Source organism: Myxocyprinus asiaticus, chromosome 23, assembly GCF_019703515.2.
Source record: "Myxocyprinus asiaticus isolate MX2 ecotype Aquarium Trade chromosome 23, UBuf_Myxa_2, whole genome shotgun sequence".
In the NCBI taxonomy this organism is placed as follows: domain Eukaryota; kingdom Metazoa; phylum Chordata; class Actinopteri; order Cypriniformes; family Catostomidae; genus Myxocyprinus; species Myxocyprinus asiaticus.
The window spans coordinates 63,360-83,237 of NC_059366.1; the positions used below are offsets into that span (position 1 = coordinate 63,360).

At 44.5% G+C, this 19,878-nt stretch overlaps 1 protein-coding gene across 1 annotated transcript in view; it reads right to left on the reverse strand.

Moving 5' to 3' along the window:
- Positions 1 to 19,878, reverse strand: part of LOC127413754 (protein Hook homolog 3-like) — a 73,512-nt gene that overhangs the window by 42,273 nt on the left and 11,361 nt on the right. The window contains exon 3 of the mRNA XM_051651176.1: positions 421 to 553. The gene's annotated coding sequence lies outside the window, so the exon portion shown is untranslated. The remainder of the gene's footprint in view (positions 1 to 420; positions 554 to 19,878) is intronic.

The following is a 19,878-nucleotide window of genomic DNA, read 5'->3' on the forward strand; positions in this document are numbered from 1 at the left end:
CCTTACAACAGAATCACCAATAACAAGGGCTCTTTCAACATGATTCTCAGTGGGTGCATCACTGAGTGGGGAGAATCGATTGGAAACCCTAACAGGAACAGGAGAGTGGTGTCGCTTTGCTGAGTATGCCGCTGAGACGCCACCCAAACGCCCTGCTGCGGTGGATCTACAGCTGGAACCAAAGTGTGTGTGTTGCTCTTTGTACTGCCTGCATCCAAAACAGTATCTACCGGCTTCTCTTTCTCACTGACCTCCACTAGCGTTCGGATGCGTGTCTCTTACTCATTAACCTTCTCCGTCAGCCTGACTAATTCCTTACATTTATCACATGTGAATCCCTCACTGTTGATGGAAGAAGCTATTGTAAACATGTGACATGCAATGCAGGAAGAAATAACATGAGCAGATGCCATGACTTACCGCAATTGATTATTGTTGTTATTGTTTGTTGTTGCTGAGCGGTGAGGGTTTGAGATCGATGTGAATCCCTCACACAATTGTTTGTTGTTATGGTTGTTCTTGATAAGCAGTGCTTTTAGATCAATGCAGTAATCTGTGTAACACAGAGAAGAAAAACGGGTGCGCGCTGTAAAATGCACGCAGTTTAATCACAATAAAAACAGAAAGCGGATACACGCGGAAAATGCACTCAGTTGAATCACGATAAGAGAATATTGCGGGGGAAAACCCGATGCGCACTGAAAAATGGCAGAGGTTAAGGATTAAAGAAAACAGATAGATAAGCGATGCTAAAAAAGCTAGCAGACTACAAACACAGACTCGAGCTAGATGCCAGCAGCAACAGGTAAAATACACACAGATGAAACAATAGAAAAGCGGAAAAACCCGAAACGCAGTAAAATGACAAAGAATAAAATGACGAACGTATGAGAATAAGAATAAGCAATGCTAAGCAGGCTAGCAGGCTACAAACACTCGTGCAGCATGCCATCAGCAACAGGAACAGATTATTATGCATTCGGTCTCATGCATAAAACCCTGGTTTTGTATTGAACAGGAAGTTCTTGCCCCTATTTCGCCGTTGCAAAGCCTTTCTATCAAACTAATCGCAGAAGTTACGTTACACCCCTTTATCTTGCCTTTGCACTCGGTATGGACAAAAGTGTCCAGGGTTTAATTCGGACATTTATTTAATTTTTGCTTTGAGCATATGGCTGAACCCAAAATTATGTATAAATAAGTCCCCTTTCTGCTGGTCAGAGTGGATTGTGAGGTAGGTTTATATGCCCGGTGACCTATACGAGAGTAGAGTGTTGAGATCTTTTGAAAATTTGGTTCAACATTTTGGGATTCCCAGATCTCAGTTTTATAGGTATTTACAACTGCGTCACCTGTCTGTACTATTTTTGGGAGTAGCATACACCCCCCTAAAATGGCAGATACTCAGGGAATGCTGATTACTGCTTTTGGAAAAGGTCATGAGGCATCAGTGTATTACTCCCTGTTAATTCAGAGTCTGGGGGATGGAGCTTTAACATCCATCAAGAGATTATGGGTGGAAGATTTCAACTTGGTATTGGAGGAGGGAGTGTGGGTTAGGATTCTAAAAAAACATCAAGTCTGCATTTGTAGATGCAAGGGTGCACCTAATGCAGTTCAAGATTTTACATAGATTCTATTGGACCCACCTGCTGGCGATGCCAATCAGAGAATGGAGACACGCCCCATGTTTTTTGGTGGTGTGTTGAGATCCAGGAATTCTGGTTGAAGGTTCAGAGCTTTGTGTGTGACATGTTGGGCACTCGGGTTTCATTTTGCCCCAGAATCTGTGTTTTGGGCGATGGGGCGGTCATCGATGTGGGGAATAGACACATAGAGAATTGGGTTCTGACCAGAGTGATGATCACCAGGCAGATTATTTTGAGTGATTGGAGGTCAGCTGGAGCGCCCCCATTTCGGGAGTGGTGCACAAAGATGGGGAGGGTGGCGGCTTTTGAGGTGTTATTTGGAAGCCTGAGTAACTTGGATTTGTTTGTTGGGGCAACTATTTGGAGTTTTTGGAAGGCTCTCGGGGTGAGGCAGTGGAGAGAGCAGTATAGTTTTAAATGTATATATATATATATATATATATATATATTTCTTTTTTTTTTTTTTTTTTTTTTTTTGTGTATATACTCATGTGTGACCACAGGGATGTTTGTTGGGGATCAGGGCGGGGTTGGGGATTGGGAGTGGGAGGGGTTGTTGTGGGGTTTAAATGTTGATTGTATGCATATATGTTTTTGCTTTATTTATTGTAAGAATTACTAAAAAAATTTAATTACAAAACAAAATTCAAGTTGTGTCAACACAAGAGGGAAATTTGTTTAAACAGAACAAAGTTGACTGAAAGCAATAAACTTTATAAAAAATAAAAAATAAAGCCATGAGAATATTACTCCAATAACTTCATTAATCATAATTCCCTTATTAAAGCTAATTCCTTACAATAGAAATTGTGAGCAGTGTCACATATTACCTGTTTTTTGCATTGACTTTGTTGAAATTCTTGTTTAGTTCCCATGTTCCTGTTTCCTGGTTCATAGTTTGTAGTTCTTTTGTAGTTTCATTTTATGATTGGTTTTCCCCTGATTGTTTCCACAGATGTTCCTCATTCCCTTGTTTGCCCCTGTGTATTTAAGCCCTTGTTTTCCCTGTTTCCTTTGTCAGTCTTCACATGTATTGTCATGTTCTGTACCTGGTTCCCTGTGTTTTGTTTTCATTTTTATTCTGAGTTACTTTGTTCATCTTTTGTTTCCATTAAAAGCTGCAGTTAGACCCTCCATCCTCGTTACAAGCAGATAAAATGAGCCGTTGTATTAGAATTTAATGGTGGAGAATTTTATTCAAACAAATAATCTAATTATTTGCCATTTATCTTTCTTATAATGGTTGTCGAACGCGACTAATTCCATTACCAAATTCCTTTACATAATGACGTAGACATGCAGACAGTTTAATTAAATTCCTAACACACATACTGTTCCCTACAACACTTAACCTGACGCACGTGCACATGGAGCACAATTTACATCTCTGCTAAAGTTCAAGAAATCATTTTGAAACAAATGAAAACGCTGCAAGAACAAACACAGCAGCTGCTGTGGAAACTCCAGATGACTGATGGGAAAAATAACTGATTATATAGAAAAATGGATGAATGACCTTATGAACACTTCTGCAAACTATTTTTCTGAGGTTCAGCATCATGTACTGCGTGCAGGTAAGGGATGTGCAAAACTAAACATTGTCATAATCGACAGGTCAGTGTTCAGGATAATAATGTATTATTCACCTCTGTAATGTTTACGTGACCCCGCTCAGACACGTTTCAGAGAGATGCTCGGACGCAAAGCGCAGGTTAACTAAAGGATACAACTAAAAATATAGGCTACATAACTACAACTTCTTATTGCACAAAAGGGTGATCCTCGCTGCACATTTAAAAGAGCAGAACTGCAACATAATGATGCGGGTGTCTAGTTCATGATTAAACCAGTTTAAACCTTTTTTACTGCAACTAATTATTCAAGCAGTGTCAGACAGAATCAGCACAAGACTTTAATCTCTCCACAACACCTCACAAATACAGGAATATTACTCACAGCTGAGAATTTAACATCTGACAGTAATGAAACGCTTTGAAGGCTGAAAACTAAAAGCATTAAAGAGACTAAAGTTCTTGCAGAAGGTTTTACTGTGCTGACTGTTATTTACTTTTAAGCACATCAAGCTGAAATCACTCAAAAACACTCTCCGAAAAGTGTCTTCTCTCTATTAATTTGAGAATTCTGTCTCTCATTAAAACCAACAACACTAAAAATATTAATGTTAATTGTCTGACCACACTAATCAACTAGTCAGTTGTTGGATGAATCAACAGTCTGTAAAACATTCACACCTGTGACACATTGATCTAATTACTTTTCTTTTGTCCACTGACTAATCTGTCTGCCAAAGTAACACTCAGACCTGTGCAGTAGCAAAAAATGTCTTTTTTTTATAAAACAAGTATAAACAACTTTTTCCATGATCTTACATGGACTATTTTCACATATTCCATCATAAAACTCAATAAAAGAGGGTAACAGATGCATACTATGGGCAAGGTTAGCATAATAACGTTAGCATCAGTGGCATGAATGTAGTATGTAAACATTAAATTACACATTATCTACTGCAAATTTCTTACTTTGAATTGTCATGGAGTGGTTATAACAGCATCTTTTGCTAATCTCATGTGGATTCATTAATTGAATGAGGCAAAAAAAAGATTTGTTTGCTGTCAGAAGCAAATGAATCTTCTGAGCTCCTGCTCATGGACGGTAGAGCACAGGATGAGGCGGACACTGAGATGGCAGCCGTGCCTGGCCGGGCGGCTGTGAACAACGGGCTAAAGTGGAACCCTCCACCCTGCCCTGAGCGTTCATGGCTGGATGATTGATTTCCGGGATCGGTGCGCGACTCACGGCCGCGCCCCACCACCTTTCTTCCCGGAAGTGCACGAGGAGCTAACAAAGTCGTGGAAGGCACCTTTTTCTGCCTGTACACGCTTCGCGGGTTCGTCCATCCTAACTATCCTTGACGGCGGATCGGCTAAGGGATATGTCGAGCTTCCCCAGGTAGAGCACGCCGTAGCGGTGCATTTATGCCCGCAGGGCGCAGCCACCTGGAGGGACCAACCAAGGCTCCCTTCCAAGGCCTGTAAGTTCTCTTCCTCGTTGATGACGAAGGCTTACAAGGCCGCGGGTCTGGCCGCCTCCGCCCTGCCTTCAGGCCTCCGAAGTCCCACGCCCCGTCTGCCTCTCGCCAGGGCCGTCCTCCTGCGGACCGGTCCCGGCTCCCGCGCCATTGGAGCCCGTACGCCGGTCTGTGAGAAGATCCTCCCGCAGAAGGCAGCTCCACCTGCCCGTCAGCCGGCCCCCAAGAACCCTGGATGGGCTTCGAGGCGGCCCTGAAACAGGCAACACACCATCGAGAGATGGCCAGCGAACAGGTAAGTGTGCTGGTCTCTGGGGCCGCTCGCCCACCCCAGCCACCAGCCACCATTGCGGGCTTACGGAGCAGCACATCCCCCCTGGGTTGTCTTCCAGATGGGGCGCATGCTCTGCCTTGCCACGAACAACCTTCCCCAGGCACAATAAATCCAGTCATCCCCTTGGTGCAGAGTCTGGAGGCCTGGTTAGCGCTCTCCAGCCCCTCACGGTGGCTCATCAGGACGATTCGCCTCGGCAACGTGATCCAGTTCACCAGACGCCCGCCCAGGTTCAGTGGCATCCTCTCCACTGTGGTGCGGGGCGAGGGTGCCTCCGTCCTCCGGGCGGAGGTTGCCACTCTTCTGGCGAAGGGAGCAATAGAACCCGTCCCCGTAGCCGAGTCATACAAGGGCTTTTTCAGCCCTTATTTTATTGTGCCCAAGAGAGGGGGAGGGTCGTGCCCAATATTGGACCTGTGTGCCTTGAACAAGGCCTTACACAGGCTTCCGTTCAGGCTTCAGAAGCGCATCCTGGCATCAGTACGACATCAGGATTGGTTCGCGGCCATCGACCTGAAGGATGCGTACATTCACGTATCGATCTTTCCTCGACAGATCCTTTCTTCGGTTTGCCTTCGAGGAACGAGCATACCAGTACAAGGTTCTCCCTTTCGGTCTGTCCCTGTCCCCTCGTGTCTTTACCAAGGTCACAGAGGCTGCCCTGGCCCCATTAAGGGAGAAGAGCGTATACGCATTCTCAATTATCTCGATGACTGGCTAATCTTAGCTCACTCGTGGGATCTATTGTGTGCGCACAGGGACCTTGTGCTTCAGCACCTCGACCGACTCGGGCTTCAGGTCAACTGGGAAAGGAGCAAGCTCTCCCCTGCACAGAGCATCTCTTTTCTCGGTATGGAGTTGGACTCAGTCACTCTCATGGCGTGTCTTACAACCGAACATGCACAGTCAGTGCTGACCTGCCTGAAAAGCTTCAGGCAGAAGGTAGCGGCACCAGTGAAACAATTTCAGAGGCTCCTGGGGCATATGGCATCCTCGGCGGTGGTTCTCCCCCTCGGGTTGATGCATATGAGACCGCTTCAGCACTGGCTACAGACTCGCATCCCGAGGTTGGCATAGCACCAAGGCACCCAGCGTGTGACTATCACACCACGGTGCCATCAGACTTTCAGCCATTGGTCGGACCTGGCATTTCTACGGGCGGGCGTTCCCTTAGAACAGGTCTCAAGGCACGTCGTGGTCACGACAGATGCCTCGAACTCGGGCTGGGGCACCGTGTGCAACAGGCAAGCAGTATCAGGGATCTGGACGGGGCCCCGACTCCAATGGCACATGCTTAGAGTTGCTGGCAGTATTGCTGGCCCTGCGGAGGCTTCGGCCGTTGATTCAGGGCAAGCATGTGTTGGACCGGACCGACAACACAGCGACCGTGGCATACATAAACCGCCAAGGCGGCGTACGCACACGTCGCATGTCGCAACTTGCCCACCACCTCTTCCTTTGGAGTCAGCAAACGTTGAAGTCTCTGCGAGCCAGTCAGCACCCGGGCATCCACAACTGTGCAGCAGACACGCTCTCATGGCAGACTCCATCCCTACGTAGTCCAGCTGATTTGGGAGAAATTCATGGAGGCGCAGGTAGACCTGTTCGCCTCCCGAGAGTCCTCTCACTACCCCCTTTGGTACTCCCTGTCCGAGACTCCCCTTGGCACGGATGCCTTGGCGCACAGCTGGCCTCGGGGGCTACGCAAGTATGCGTTTCCTCTGGAACCTCCACGTCTGGCTCATGGACGGGATGCGGAAGACCTAGCGGATCTTCTGCCAGCAGTGGTAAATATGATCACTCAGGCCAGAGCCCCCTCCACAAGGCGGCTGTATGCCTTGAAGTGGCGTCTCTTTGCGAACTGGTGTTCATCCCATGGGGAAGACCCACAGAGGTGCGCGGTTGGGTCTGTGCTGTCTTTCAGGAAGGGCTGGAGAGATGGCTGTCTCCCTCTACCCTGAAGGTGTACGTGACTGCTATAGCAGTGTATCATGATACACTGGATGGGAGACCCTCACGACAGCACGACCTGATCACTAGGTTCCTCAAAGGCGTGAGGAGGTTGAATCCTCCAAGACCGTGCCTGATTCCTTCTTGGGATCTCTCTGTGGTCCTACCTGCCCTATAGAAAGCCCCCTTTGAGCCCCTGGAGCAGGCCAAGCTCAGCACCTTGTCATTGAAGACAGCCCTCCTGGTGGTGCTCACTTCCATCAAGAGGGTGGGGGACCTACAGGCGCTCTCTGTCACCAGCGAATGTTTGGACTTCGGGCCGGCACACTCTCACGTGATCCTGAGACCCCGGCCACATGCCCAAAGTTCCCACCACTCACCAGGTGGTGAACCTGCAAGCACTCCCTTCAGAGAAGGAAGACCCGGCTTTGTCATTGCTACGTCCAGTTAATGCCCTGCGCATTTATCTGGACCGCACGCAGAGCTTCAGATGCTCTGAGCATCTCTGTCTGTTTTGGAGGGCAACAGAAGGGGAAAACTGTTTCCAAACAGAGGCTGGCCCATTGGATTGTGGATGCCATTTCCTTGGCTTACCAATCACAAGACCTGCCGTGCCCCTTGGGAGTTGGGCGCACTCCACTAGAGGTGTTGTGTCCTCCTGGGCACTGGCAAGGGGGCCTTTCTAGCAGACATATGCAGAGTTGCGGGTTGGGCTACACCCAATACCTTTGCAAAGTTTTACAACCTACGCATAGAACCAGTTTCGTCTCGTGTTACGGGGTAACAGCAGGTAGGGAGGGCAGCCGGTTGGGTGTACCACTTGCATTTATGCCTTTCCCTTTTTCAATGTGATAATGTGCACTATTTTGTCCACAACAGTTCCCCATAACTGGTGAACCCTGGACACCTCTTAAGTCTTAAGCACTGTTCGGTGACTAACTCGGCGGAGGAGTGACGCCACCAGGCCCAGTACTCGTGGTATGCCCCTTTTCAGGTGAGCCCGTGTACTGAGGCTTGTTGCAGAACAATCTGGAATAATTGTAACAGTCCCCTCTTTGCAACCTGAACTTGTTCAGAACATTAAATCTTTGTGACACCTGTGCTAAAAAAAACAATCTAGACACAGTTCAATGACTGTGTAGCAGGATCTTAGTTCGGGGCAATGGAGGAGTCAGGAGACAACGAAGCAGGTTCAAGGTCAGTCCTTTAATTTGCTGTTTTTCACACACACACACACGCGCATACGACGGTAATCGTCGTTATAAACATAAATGTAACACTCTCACAAGCTCTGACTGCTGTAGCTTTCTGGTCACTCTCTCCCCTTCTGATGCTTCGCCATGCCTTTTAAGTCTTCCTCCGCCATCACTATAATGAGAGACAGGTGTTAGAAATAATTATGAGCCAGGTGACGAGCTTTACCACTCTCCCTCTCCTGCAGACTGACACATAACCACGCCCCCCATGCCACATGCCCCCACCGCTGACTCAGGCCGGGGCAACATCCGGCCTGCCTACCCCCCCCCCGCCCCCGTTTCTGGAGAGAAAGTCAGCCACAACCATCTGTGCCCCCGGTCTGTGAATCACCATGAACTTAAAGGGCTGGAGAGCCAGATACCAACGGGTGATCCTTCATGCGGTGGAGCCACTGCAGAGGAGTGTGATCAGAACAGTGGGTGAAGGTCCGCCCCAGCAGGTAGTAGCGGAGGGTCAGAACAGCCCACTTTGTCACAAGACACTCCTTCTCGATGGTACTATATTTTTCCTCCCTGAAGGAGAGTTTGCGACTAATAAACAGCACTGGCCGTTCCTTCCCTCCCCATCTCCTGCGAGAGCACCATGCCCAGCCCCCTGTCAGATGCATCAGTCTGCAAAATAAAGGGGAGAGAGAAATCAGGTGCATGTAAAAGCGGCCCCCCCGCAGAGTGCGGACTTTACCTTAAGGAAGGCCTGTTGGCACGACTCTGTCCACTGGACCGGATCGGAGGCCCCCTTTTTAGTAAGGTCAGTCAGCAGGCTGGTATAGAATAACTAGGCAAAAACCTTCGGTAGTAGCCAGCCAGCCCCAAAAACTGCCTTACCGCCTTTTTGGTCTTGGGCGCCGGGCAGGCTGCGATCACTGCGGTTTTGTCAACCTGTGGATGCACCTGCCCGTGACCCCAAGTGGAACCTCAGATACCTAACTTCCACCCGCCCAATTGCACACTTCTTCGGGTTGGCCTTGAGTCCCACCTGTCTCAGCGCTCTCAGGACAGCCCTCAGATGTTGCATATGCCGCTGCCAATCATTACTGTAAATGATGATGTCGTCCAGATATGCGGCGGCATATGCCGTGTGCAGTCTGAGGATCTTGTCCATAAGGCACTGAAACGTGGCTGGGGCTCCAAACAAACGGAACGGATGAGTCACAAATTGGTGTAATCCGAACGGAGTGGAAAAAGTAGTCTTTTCTTGGGACATTGGAGTTAAAGAGATCTGCCAAAAACCCTCTGTTAAGTCCAGCGTTGAGTAAAATTGAGCCACACCCAACCGATCGAGTAACTTTTCAATTCGCGGCATTGGATAAGCAGCAAATTTGGACACGGCGTTCACTTTCCGGTAGTCAACACAGAATCGGACCGAGCCGTCGCTCTTCAGTACCAGAACTACCGGGCTGGCCCAATCACTATGCGACTCTTGTATTATGCCCATTTCGAGCATTGCTTCTAATTCTTCCTGAACAACCTTTTTCTTGTGTTCAGTAAGATGATGGGGCGGCTACGAACCACCACCCTCGCAGCAATACAAGCACTTTATCTCCCTGTGTGAATTCCCGTAGTCAAGTGCCCCTGTCGTACAGTCGGCATTGCCGTTCTTGTGCTTGGAGCAAATTCTCCTGTGTTACCCACCCCAAAGTTGGAGTTTTGCTCTAAGATCTAGAACGTATTGAATTAGATTTTTACTATTCGAAGGTCCTTCCTCCCAAGCTTCCCATATGACGTCAAGCACGCCGCGTGGCCGGCGCCCATACAGTAGCTCAAACGGGAAAACCCAGTGGAGGTTTGCGGGACCTCTCGTACTGCAAACAGCAGGGGTTTGAGCCACTTATCCCAGTTTTTAGTATTTTCGTGTACGAACTTTCGAATCATGTTTTTTAAGGTCTTGTTAAATCGTTCGACCAACCCGTCGGTTTGGGGGTGATAAACGCTGGTGCGAATCGATTTAATACCTAATAATTCATATAGTTCGTGAAGTGTATGTGACATGAATGTTGTGCCTTGATCAGTGAGGATTTCCTTTGGAATCCCCACTCAGGAGATAATTTTAAAAAGTGCCTCCGCAACACTACATGCTGAGATTTTGCATAGAGGCACTGCTTCCAGATATCGTGTTGCATATTCCACCAGAACCAATACAAAGCGATGGCCGCATGCAGTCCATTCTAATTGCCCGATGAGATCCATGCCAATTCTCTCGAAGGGGATTTCGATCAACGGCAGCAGGCGCAATGCCGCTTTTGGGGTGGCCAGTGGATTTACCAACTGACATTCACGGCACGCCACACACCACTTGCGAACGTCCCACGTGAATGCCCTGTTCAAATTATATGGTTCAAAGTCTTTTCGTGACCTAAGTGGCCAGCCATTGAATTATAGTGAGCCACCTGGAAAAGTGTTTCCCAATGGAAACTAACTTTTTGGTACTAACAGCCGAGTCGTATTCTCTTTGGTTTGAGTGTCCTGCCTCACTCAATACAACTGCTCTTTGATAATAGAAAAGTACGGGTATGTGAGCACAACACCGGGCTGGAGCTGTTGACCATCAATTACTTTCACTTGGTCAAAGGCGTGCTTGAGGGACTTGTCATGCGACTGCTCCAGAGGGAAATCCCCCTCAGGGAAGCCCCTGCGAACGGGAATTCCTCCGTCTGTGTCATCCCGACGTGGAGCCGACGTTGACGTCCCGAGCACTGCCTCACCAGCCATCATATCGCATGTCACACCCCACGCCACTATTTTGTAGGACCCATCCACACACATTACCCTCAATAGATTTTTAAAGCCGGGCCAATTGGTTCCCAGAATTAGTGGATGGGTGAGGCGGGAATTAACCGCAGCCTCGACTCTATGCCTTTTTCCCCTGAATCGTATCTCAATGGTAACCACCGGATACTTGTGAATGTCACCATGCACACACCTCACCCTCACCAGTTTATTTTTATCCAATGCCCCACCTTGCACCAAGCATTGGTGGATTGAGGTTTGAGAACAACCTGTATCCACCAAAGCTTGATGTGTAACCCCTTTTACTTTTACTGGTATCCAATATGCCCCTGCCCGATCGGGGGCAGCCTGTGGAGCGTCGGGGATCCAGACCAGTGTCCCCACCTCCATTACTGGACACCGCTCCTGGCTGTGTCCGGTTTCCCTGCAGCTCCAGCAGACCGGCCCTTCCGCACTCATGGGGGCGGTCTCGCCAGCCTGGAGGGGATAGCAGAGGGAGACGGGGAGTAGGAGAGACAGACAAGGGGAAGGGTCCTCTGGACAGGATTTGGGCGGGGCTCCCCCCCACCTCTGAGGAGGCGTAACTGGGCGGGAGTGAGGGGCATGGGGGGGAGGGAACATGAGGCACAGGGGGTGGAGAGAGAGAAGACACTGCTTCATTTCCTCCTGGGAACGCCACCATGTAGTCCTCTGCCAGCTGGACGGCTTCCTCCAATGACGCCGGGCGGTGACACTGGACCCACTCGGACATGCCTCTAGGAAGTTCAGAGACAAACTGCTCCAGTACCACCAGATCGATGACTTAAAGCGAATGGGCGGCCATCCTTCCCGAATCACAAAGAGCGGAAAAGCTGTCGACTCTGCTCCGGGGTCCGACTGACCCATTGCTGAATGGCCTTCCTCAGGTGGCTGTAATCCAGGAGGCTGATGGCGGGAAGTTGTTGTGCCACCAGCTGCGCCTCCCTGGAGAGCGGGGTAACAGGCGGGCCACCTCCACACCTCTGTGGTCTTTTCAAAGAGTTCGAGGAAGGCCTCTGGATCGTCGTTTGGCCCCATCATCATCAGGGTCACTGGTGGAACAGGCTCCGAGGCGATCGCAACGCCAGCCCCCTCCCTGGCAATCAAGCTCCGGAGCACCTGCTAGTCCTCCGCTTGTGCCTGGAGTTGGGGAGTAACGGAATACATGTAACAGGTATACGTATTTAAAATACAAAATATAAGTAACTGTATTCCACTAAAGTTACAATTTAAATAATTGGTATTTAGAATACAGTTACATTCAAAAAGTATTTTGATTACTGAAGAGATTACATTGCATTTTATTGTCATTTGTTTCATTTAATATTTAGTCCTTTCAGATGGAAAACTTTTATACAAATAAATGACGCAATCCAAAGTGCATTTGAACAGCGGTGAAACACTTTCTTATGATGTGTTACATTCATATGAGCAGACAGATTAGTTAGAAGTAAGTTTGGAGCAGAAGAAATAGAAATAAACCTTGTGTAAATTGTCAGCTTTACACTTAGCTAAAATTCTATTTCAAGCCATTTTACATCAGAATCCGAATGAGCTTTATTGCCAAGTATGCTTACACATACAAGGAATTTGTCTTGGTGACAGGAGCTTCCAGTGTACAACAATACAAAAACAATACAAAAACAGCAGCAAGACATACATAATAATAAAAAATTAAAAAATAATTATACACATACGTACAGACACACACATACATACATACACACATACACATGGGTAGTGCAAATCTAATACAATCTGTTACGTACAGTGCAAATACAAATCTGCTATGTACAGTGCAAATGTTTTTTTTTTTGTTTGTTTGTTTGTTTGTTTTTTTTCAGAGGAATGAAATGGCAGAAGAGGTTGGATGTGTTGGATAAATATAAGAAAGACTAAACTGTGTATTGCACATAGTTATTGCTCAATGGGGCAATTTAACTGTTCATGAGATGGATAGCCAGAGGGAAAAAACTGTTCCTGTGCTTGACAGTTCTGGTGCTCAGAGCTCTGAAGTGTCAGCCAGAAGGCAACAGTACAAAAAGGTAGTGGGCAGGGTGAGTGGGGTCCAGAGTGATTTTTCCAGCCTTTTTCCTCACTTTGGAAGTGTATAGTTTTTGAAGGGGGGGGGGGGGCAACCAATAATCCTCTCAGCAGTCCAAACTGTCCTTTGTAGTCTTCTGATGTCTGATTTCGTAGCTGAACCAAACAGTTACTGAAGTGCAGAGGACAGACTCAATGACTGCTGAGTAGAACTTTATCAGCAGCGCCTGTGGCAGGTTGAATTTCCTCAGCTGGCGAAGGAAGTACAACCTCTGCTGGGCCTTTTTCACAATGGAGTCAATGTGGGTCTCCCACTTCAGGTCCTGTGAGATGGTAGTGCCCAGGAACCTGAATGACTCCACTGCTGCCACAGTGCTGTTTAGAATGGTGAGGGGGGTCAGTGTTGGGGTGTTCCTCCTAAAGTCCACAATCATCTCCACCGTTTTGAGCGTGTTCAGCTCAAGGTTGTTTTGACTGCACCAGACAGCCAGCTGTTTAACCTCCCTTCTGTATGCAGACTCATCGTCATCTCGGATGAGGCCGATGACAGTGGTGTCGTCTGCAAACTTCAGGAGCTTGACAGAGGGGTCCTTGGCAATGCAGTCATTGGTGTAGAGAGAGAAGAGTAGTGGGGAGAGCACACATCCCTGGGGGGCACCAGTGCTGATTGTACAGGTGCTAGAAGTGGGTTTCCCCTGTCTCACATGTTGCTGCCTGTCTGTCAGAAAGCTGGTAATCCACTGACAGATAGACATGGGAACAGAGAGTTGGTGTAATTTATTCTGCAGTATTGCTGGGATGATGGAGTTGAAAGCCGAACTGAAGTCCACAAAAAGGATCCTTGCATATGTCCCTGGTCTGTCCAGATGTTGCAGGATATGATGCAATCCCATGTTGACTATCATCCACAGACCTGTTTGCTCGATAAGCAAATTGAAGGAGATCTAGAAAGGGTCCAGTGATGTTCTTCAGGTGGGCCAACACCAGTCTCTCAAATGATTTCATGACCACAGACGTCAGGGCGACAGGTCTGTAGTCATTAAGTCCTGTGATTTTTGGTTTCTTTGGGACAGGAATAATGATTGAGCATTTGAAGCAGCATGGGACTTCACACTGCTCCAGTGATCTATTGAAGATCTGTGTGAAGATGGGGGCCAGCTGGTTAGCACAGGATCTAAGACATGCAGGTGAAATGCTATCTGGGCCCTGTGCTTTCCTTATCCTTTTTTGTCGAAAGACGCGGCTCACATCATCTTCACAGATCTTCAGAAGTGCAGGTTGAGTAGCAGGATGGGGGAGGAGGGGGGTTGCAGGAGGTGTTGGTGTATGTGTGAAATGAAGGTCAGAGTGGGTGTGGGGTGTGAGATTGGGCCTTTCAAATCAACAGTAGAATACATTCAGCCAGTTGTTGGTCCACCACAGGGTTGGGGGTAGGAGTCCTGTATTTCGTACGTTTTTTTCATGCCACTCCACACTGATGCAGGCTCGTTAGCTGAAAACTTGTTTTTCAGCTTCTCAGAGTATCTTCTTACATGCACGTTACCAGACACGATCATATTTTTTTATCAAGAAAATTCACGTTAGATCATAATTTCCTTTATAGATCTTTGATATTAGGGCAAAAATCATACTCTTGATAATTTTTGTATTGTTTTCTGTAAAAATATCTAAAAATCCTTAAAACAAGATCAAACTGATTTATCTTGTTTTAGAAACAACACTGCATAAGATATTTAGGTTTTTCAGAGAATGTATTTTTAACATGTATTTTGAGTTTTTATAGTCAAAACAAGTGAAAAAAATCTACCACTGCTGAAGAAGTAATCCAAAGTATTTAGAATACGTTACTGACCTTGAGTAATCTAATGGAATACGTTACAAATTACATTTTACAGCATGTATTCTGTAATCTGTAGTGGAATACATTTCAAAAGTAACCCTCCCAATCCTGGCTATGAGTAAATGTCTTATTCTCTGTGCACTGTATGTACAATTGGTTTGATTCTGTATTTTTTGAGTAAATACGATTGCTAATGTGGACATGCCATCCGTGGTTGCTGGACTACTGTGTGTACTGTTATTTCCTTTTTTATATATTAACAATTTCTTCATGTGCAAATAAATTACTAAAATTTGATGACTAAACAGAAATCTGAAGAAACTGCTATCTACCATTTAAAATACAATATTATTTTTTAGTTTTGTGTGTAATTGAGTAAATATAGTGCTAAATAAGAGTTTATATATTTTTTTGCAATTTTATGTTTATGTTATTTACTATATTAAATTGTGTGATATATCGGCATTGTATCGGCCACCCTGCTCTCTGGATATCGGCATCGGCCATTAAAAACCCCATATCGGTCGATAACTACTCATTACACAATTACACAAATGCCTGTTTTCCCCATTTTCCATTTATCCCTTCTACAAAAACTAAAACTAACATAAAAACTAAAAGTACAGAAAAACTAAAACTAACAAAGAACTGACAAACAAAATGAAAACTAACCTAAATTGGAGTGAAAAATTGAAAATGAAATATAAATAAAAACTAAATAAAAAATGTAAAACTATTATAAACTTGATGTTATCAGGAATGAACTGGTTGAGTTTGTGAATGAAATTCATTATCGTTTTGGGTGATCTGTTTGAAACAGGATGACGTTAAAGACAGTTGTAATGGGATCCAGACTGTTTAGAGATCTGTCCACTTAAATCACATTCAGACACTGAACTCTTAGTGCCAAAACAGCTGCACAATAAAAAGGGAAATAACCATCTGATTGGACCATTTTAAACAGCAAATGCATCTCCACAGGGGCTGTTCTAGGGTCAGTGAATATCCGAGGTTTAGCACAGAGACTTCCATGTATGCATCATAATGCACGGGATACATTTTAAAATATGTTTAAATGTTACATCGGCAAAGAGTCCATTTTTAAATTAAGTAAATCTTTCAATGTTGTTTGTTAAAGAATACAAAACATATTATGCTCAAGTTGAATTGATAACTTTTCAGATCTACCAACTGCTTTATTCCATCACTATAGACAATCATCTGCAATCCTCCTTAAAGGGATAGTTCACCTTAAAATGAAAATTCTCTCATCATTTACTCACCCTCATGCCATCCCAGATGTGTATGACTTTCTTCTGCAGAACACAAATGAAGATATTTAGAAGAATATTTCAGCTCTGTAGGTCCATACAATGCAAGTGAATGGTGATCAGCACTTTGAAGCTCCAAAAAGCACATAAAGGCAGCATAAAAGTAATCCATACGACTCCAGTGGTTTAATCCATGTCTTCAGAAGTGAAACGCTAGGTGTAAGGAATACATTAATATTTAAAACGTTTTAAAAATGTTTGCTTCGGGCCAGCTCGTTGATGAGGGTGGAGTTAAGAGGTTAAACTGCCTCTTGTGTGACGTACTGTAAGTGCATAAGCCTCCTCTGCATAGATATTTTTCCGTAGATCCCTTATTAGCAGCTGTTTCTATGGACCGTGATACTGTTTCCACACAGAAGCAGTTTATGCAGCGCTCTGAGACATCTCTATGGCATGAGTGTAAGTAAGGGTGGTTTCACATATAGTACGTTTTAAGTGAACCAAACCCTGTTGGGTTAAGGTGAACCAGAAAGGGAACCAGCCACAAATGACCTTGGTGCTTTTGGTGTTCACAGTGTAAGTGGACTTCAAAGAGGACCCAGTTTCTTAATGTGGTCTCAGACCCCTTGTTGTTCACACCACAGCTCTTTAAGAACTCAGACCCCATTGCAGCTATCATGATTATTACATTTGGCTGACAATAATGTGTGTGTGTGTTTTGGGAAGACAGTGGCTCCACTAGGGCTAGACAGAAACTTCATTAGCTTTTTTCCTCACAAATAGAAACCAGATAAAGGTTTTTTATTTTTTTAATGACACAAAAATGGAAATAATATAATGATGACATCTATAGTTGTCGCTTAACAGTTTCAGGGCTTTTAAGTGACAAATAGTTAGCCTCATTTGACAATGCAGTCAATAAGTTATACAGTAGTTACACATACATGAAGAAGCCGCATCTTGCCGTTTAATTGCTGATGCCAGCTAGGGCTGAAACAATTAGTCAATAAAATTGTTGACAAAAATTTTCGTTGTCAAATAGTCTTTTGATCTAGTTTAATGTAACATGAGACCAGATATGGAACTAATGATTGTGCGCGAGAGAAGCACTGCAGCTCGCTCCTGACTGAGGAGAGAAAACACAGCTTACAGTCCACAGATGCACTCTAAACTTTCCAAACAGCTTCAGGTGATGTACTGTAAATCGCAAAGTATGAGGAAATTATACAAAAATACAAAATAACTAAATACAGAAGCACTCCCGTTGTGAAATACAGTGGAGCCAGAGCTGACGTTACACTGAAGCAAAACTTGCATGTCAGAGCATCTTTAAAGGAAACACCCCGCCATTATATCTGTAATGCATCCTTTATTAAAATTCAAATAATACGGAAGCAGGTCATGTAAATAAGTATAAACTCATCTATGAGATGCGTGAAGTGTCCCGATCTTAGGGGGAGAGATTGAAACTACACCCGGCTGATTTACACACTGGGGCAGGCACGCACTTCCCTCGCGCACACTCCAGTTAGTTCACGAGTTCGTTTGCCCATATAATCTTTAAGCTATTAAGGTTACATTTATTTGGCTTGCTGTCCACGGTGGAGGGGCTCGATGAAGCAGCTTCAACTTGAGCTCTGAAGTATCCCCCCCGGGACTATTAATAGGAGATGATTAAGTGGGGCAAGATGCCTAGGGTAAAGTTGGAGTTGGGGAGGTGGAGGGATGCTGGAAACAGCTGAGACCAAAGAGAGGTAAACAGCTGCTTATATACTTCGGCTGTTAATTGAAAGATTAGATGGACTCGCTCCTCCCGAACTTACATTTAGGAACTTCATATTATAACATGATGGCTCACCATGAAGTGAATCATAACACATATGTGTAGGGTTGGGAACCAAGAACTGGTTCTTGGTCAGAACCGGTTCCATTCTTTAAAAAATACCGGAATCGTATGATCTTCTTGACTTTCGGTTCTGTTAACAGTTCTCCAGCGTGCAATTTTCCACCAATGTGGCTGGAACACTGTCCTCAAATACCCTGACAGTGTTTCCAGCAGCACATCTCTGCAGCAGCGCTGTCCTCAACTGACTCTACAGCATAAAACACACAGTTTTACCAGTGTATTTCATTTCCAATCGAACGAGTCTCGAGCCAGCTCTTTTTACAGCGCGAAACATACAGCGATTCCAGTATACAAGTAATCTTATACTGATGTGACGTTCTGAATGTCCAATTCAAAATTAAATAAGAACTGTTGAAGTGTCTAAAGTGTCTCTGGAACTGTTACTGTTTATTTAATGATGACCTGTGTCTCTGTTAAATCAAGCAGTGCAGTTACTGACTGATTGTTCATATGACAGTGTATAATTTACTTGAGAAGCATCATAAGATATTTAGACTTGTTTTAAGAGAATGTATCTTAAATATAAGTGTATTTTGTATACAAGTGTATTTTTTCACTTGTTTATACTTCTGCGAGTGCAGTAAAGACAAAATATACTTATATTCAAGATCTATTCTCTAAAAGCGAGTCTAAATATCTAATATGCTGCTTCTCAGGTGAATGCATCTTTAAGGATTTTTAGATATTTTAAAATATTTGTATTTTTAATATTATATTCAACATTCTCAGATAAAAAAAAACTTCTTCTGCAGTATAGTTCCTAAAGTAAATATTTATATTGGAAAACAAGCCAAAACAAAATCAAAAACGTATCTTGTTGCAGCGTATAATGGGGCGAAGACTACCCTCTCTCACCTTTCTGTTCACTTCAATCCATCTTTAACTCACAAAAAACAAACTCTCTCATATTAATAAAGCTGCGTATTGACAATTCTCTTCACTATAAGATACACACCACAACATATATGTAGGGTTGGGAATTGTAAGGAATTTTACGATTCCAGTTCCGATTCCTCTTAATAATTCCGGTTCCTTAACGGTTCCAGTAACGATTCCAGTAATTTTTTAGTACTTTTTTAAAGAATTATTCATAAATGAGAAATGCAATTTTTATTGCATTTACTACCCTCTGCAGTCTGTTACCAAATAATGAGATCATTTCAGATTTGTACAGAGCAGATATAACAAATTAGAAATAAATGTAATACAGTTCTTGTAAAAGGTGTTTGCAGACTTTTTAGAGACACTTTAATACAATCCAATAATAGATCCTTACTCTATTATAAATAAAGAAATCTAAACCAACACGAAATGTGATGGCTTATTTCATTAATTCATTTATTACAATAGGATTTTTTGCAGTGAATGTTTTTTTTTACTGAATTAAACTTAAAGCTACACTATGTAACTTTTTTCGATTAAAAATAACAAAATGTTATTAATGAGAGAGTGCAACAAAAATCCATCTTCCAAACCATGTCATTACTTTACCCAAATACACTTTGATAAATGTATAATAATTATATTATATTATAAATATTTTAGATACATACATATGACATTCGCCTGTGCGTGTTCACATCATATCCGTACACAGAGAAAATTTATATAAATAAATCCTTTAGTCCTAGGCTTGCCAAGGACATGTGAGTCTTGAAATGATGTTGACCACTGGTTGGTAACAATGAAAATCTATAAATTAGTTACTACCATGGTCTATTTGGCAAGAATATCCTGCAGTTATAAAAACTTTACAACGTTTGACCTTATCAGACTAGCAATCATTGTGTCTAATGTTAACAAACGTTGCCTAACTTTTGTGATGTTATTTA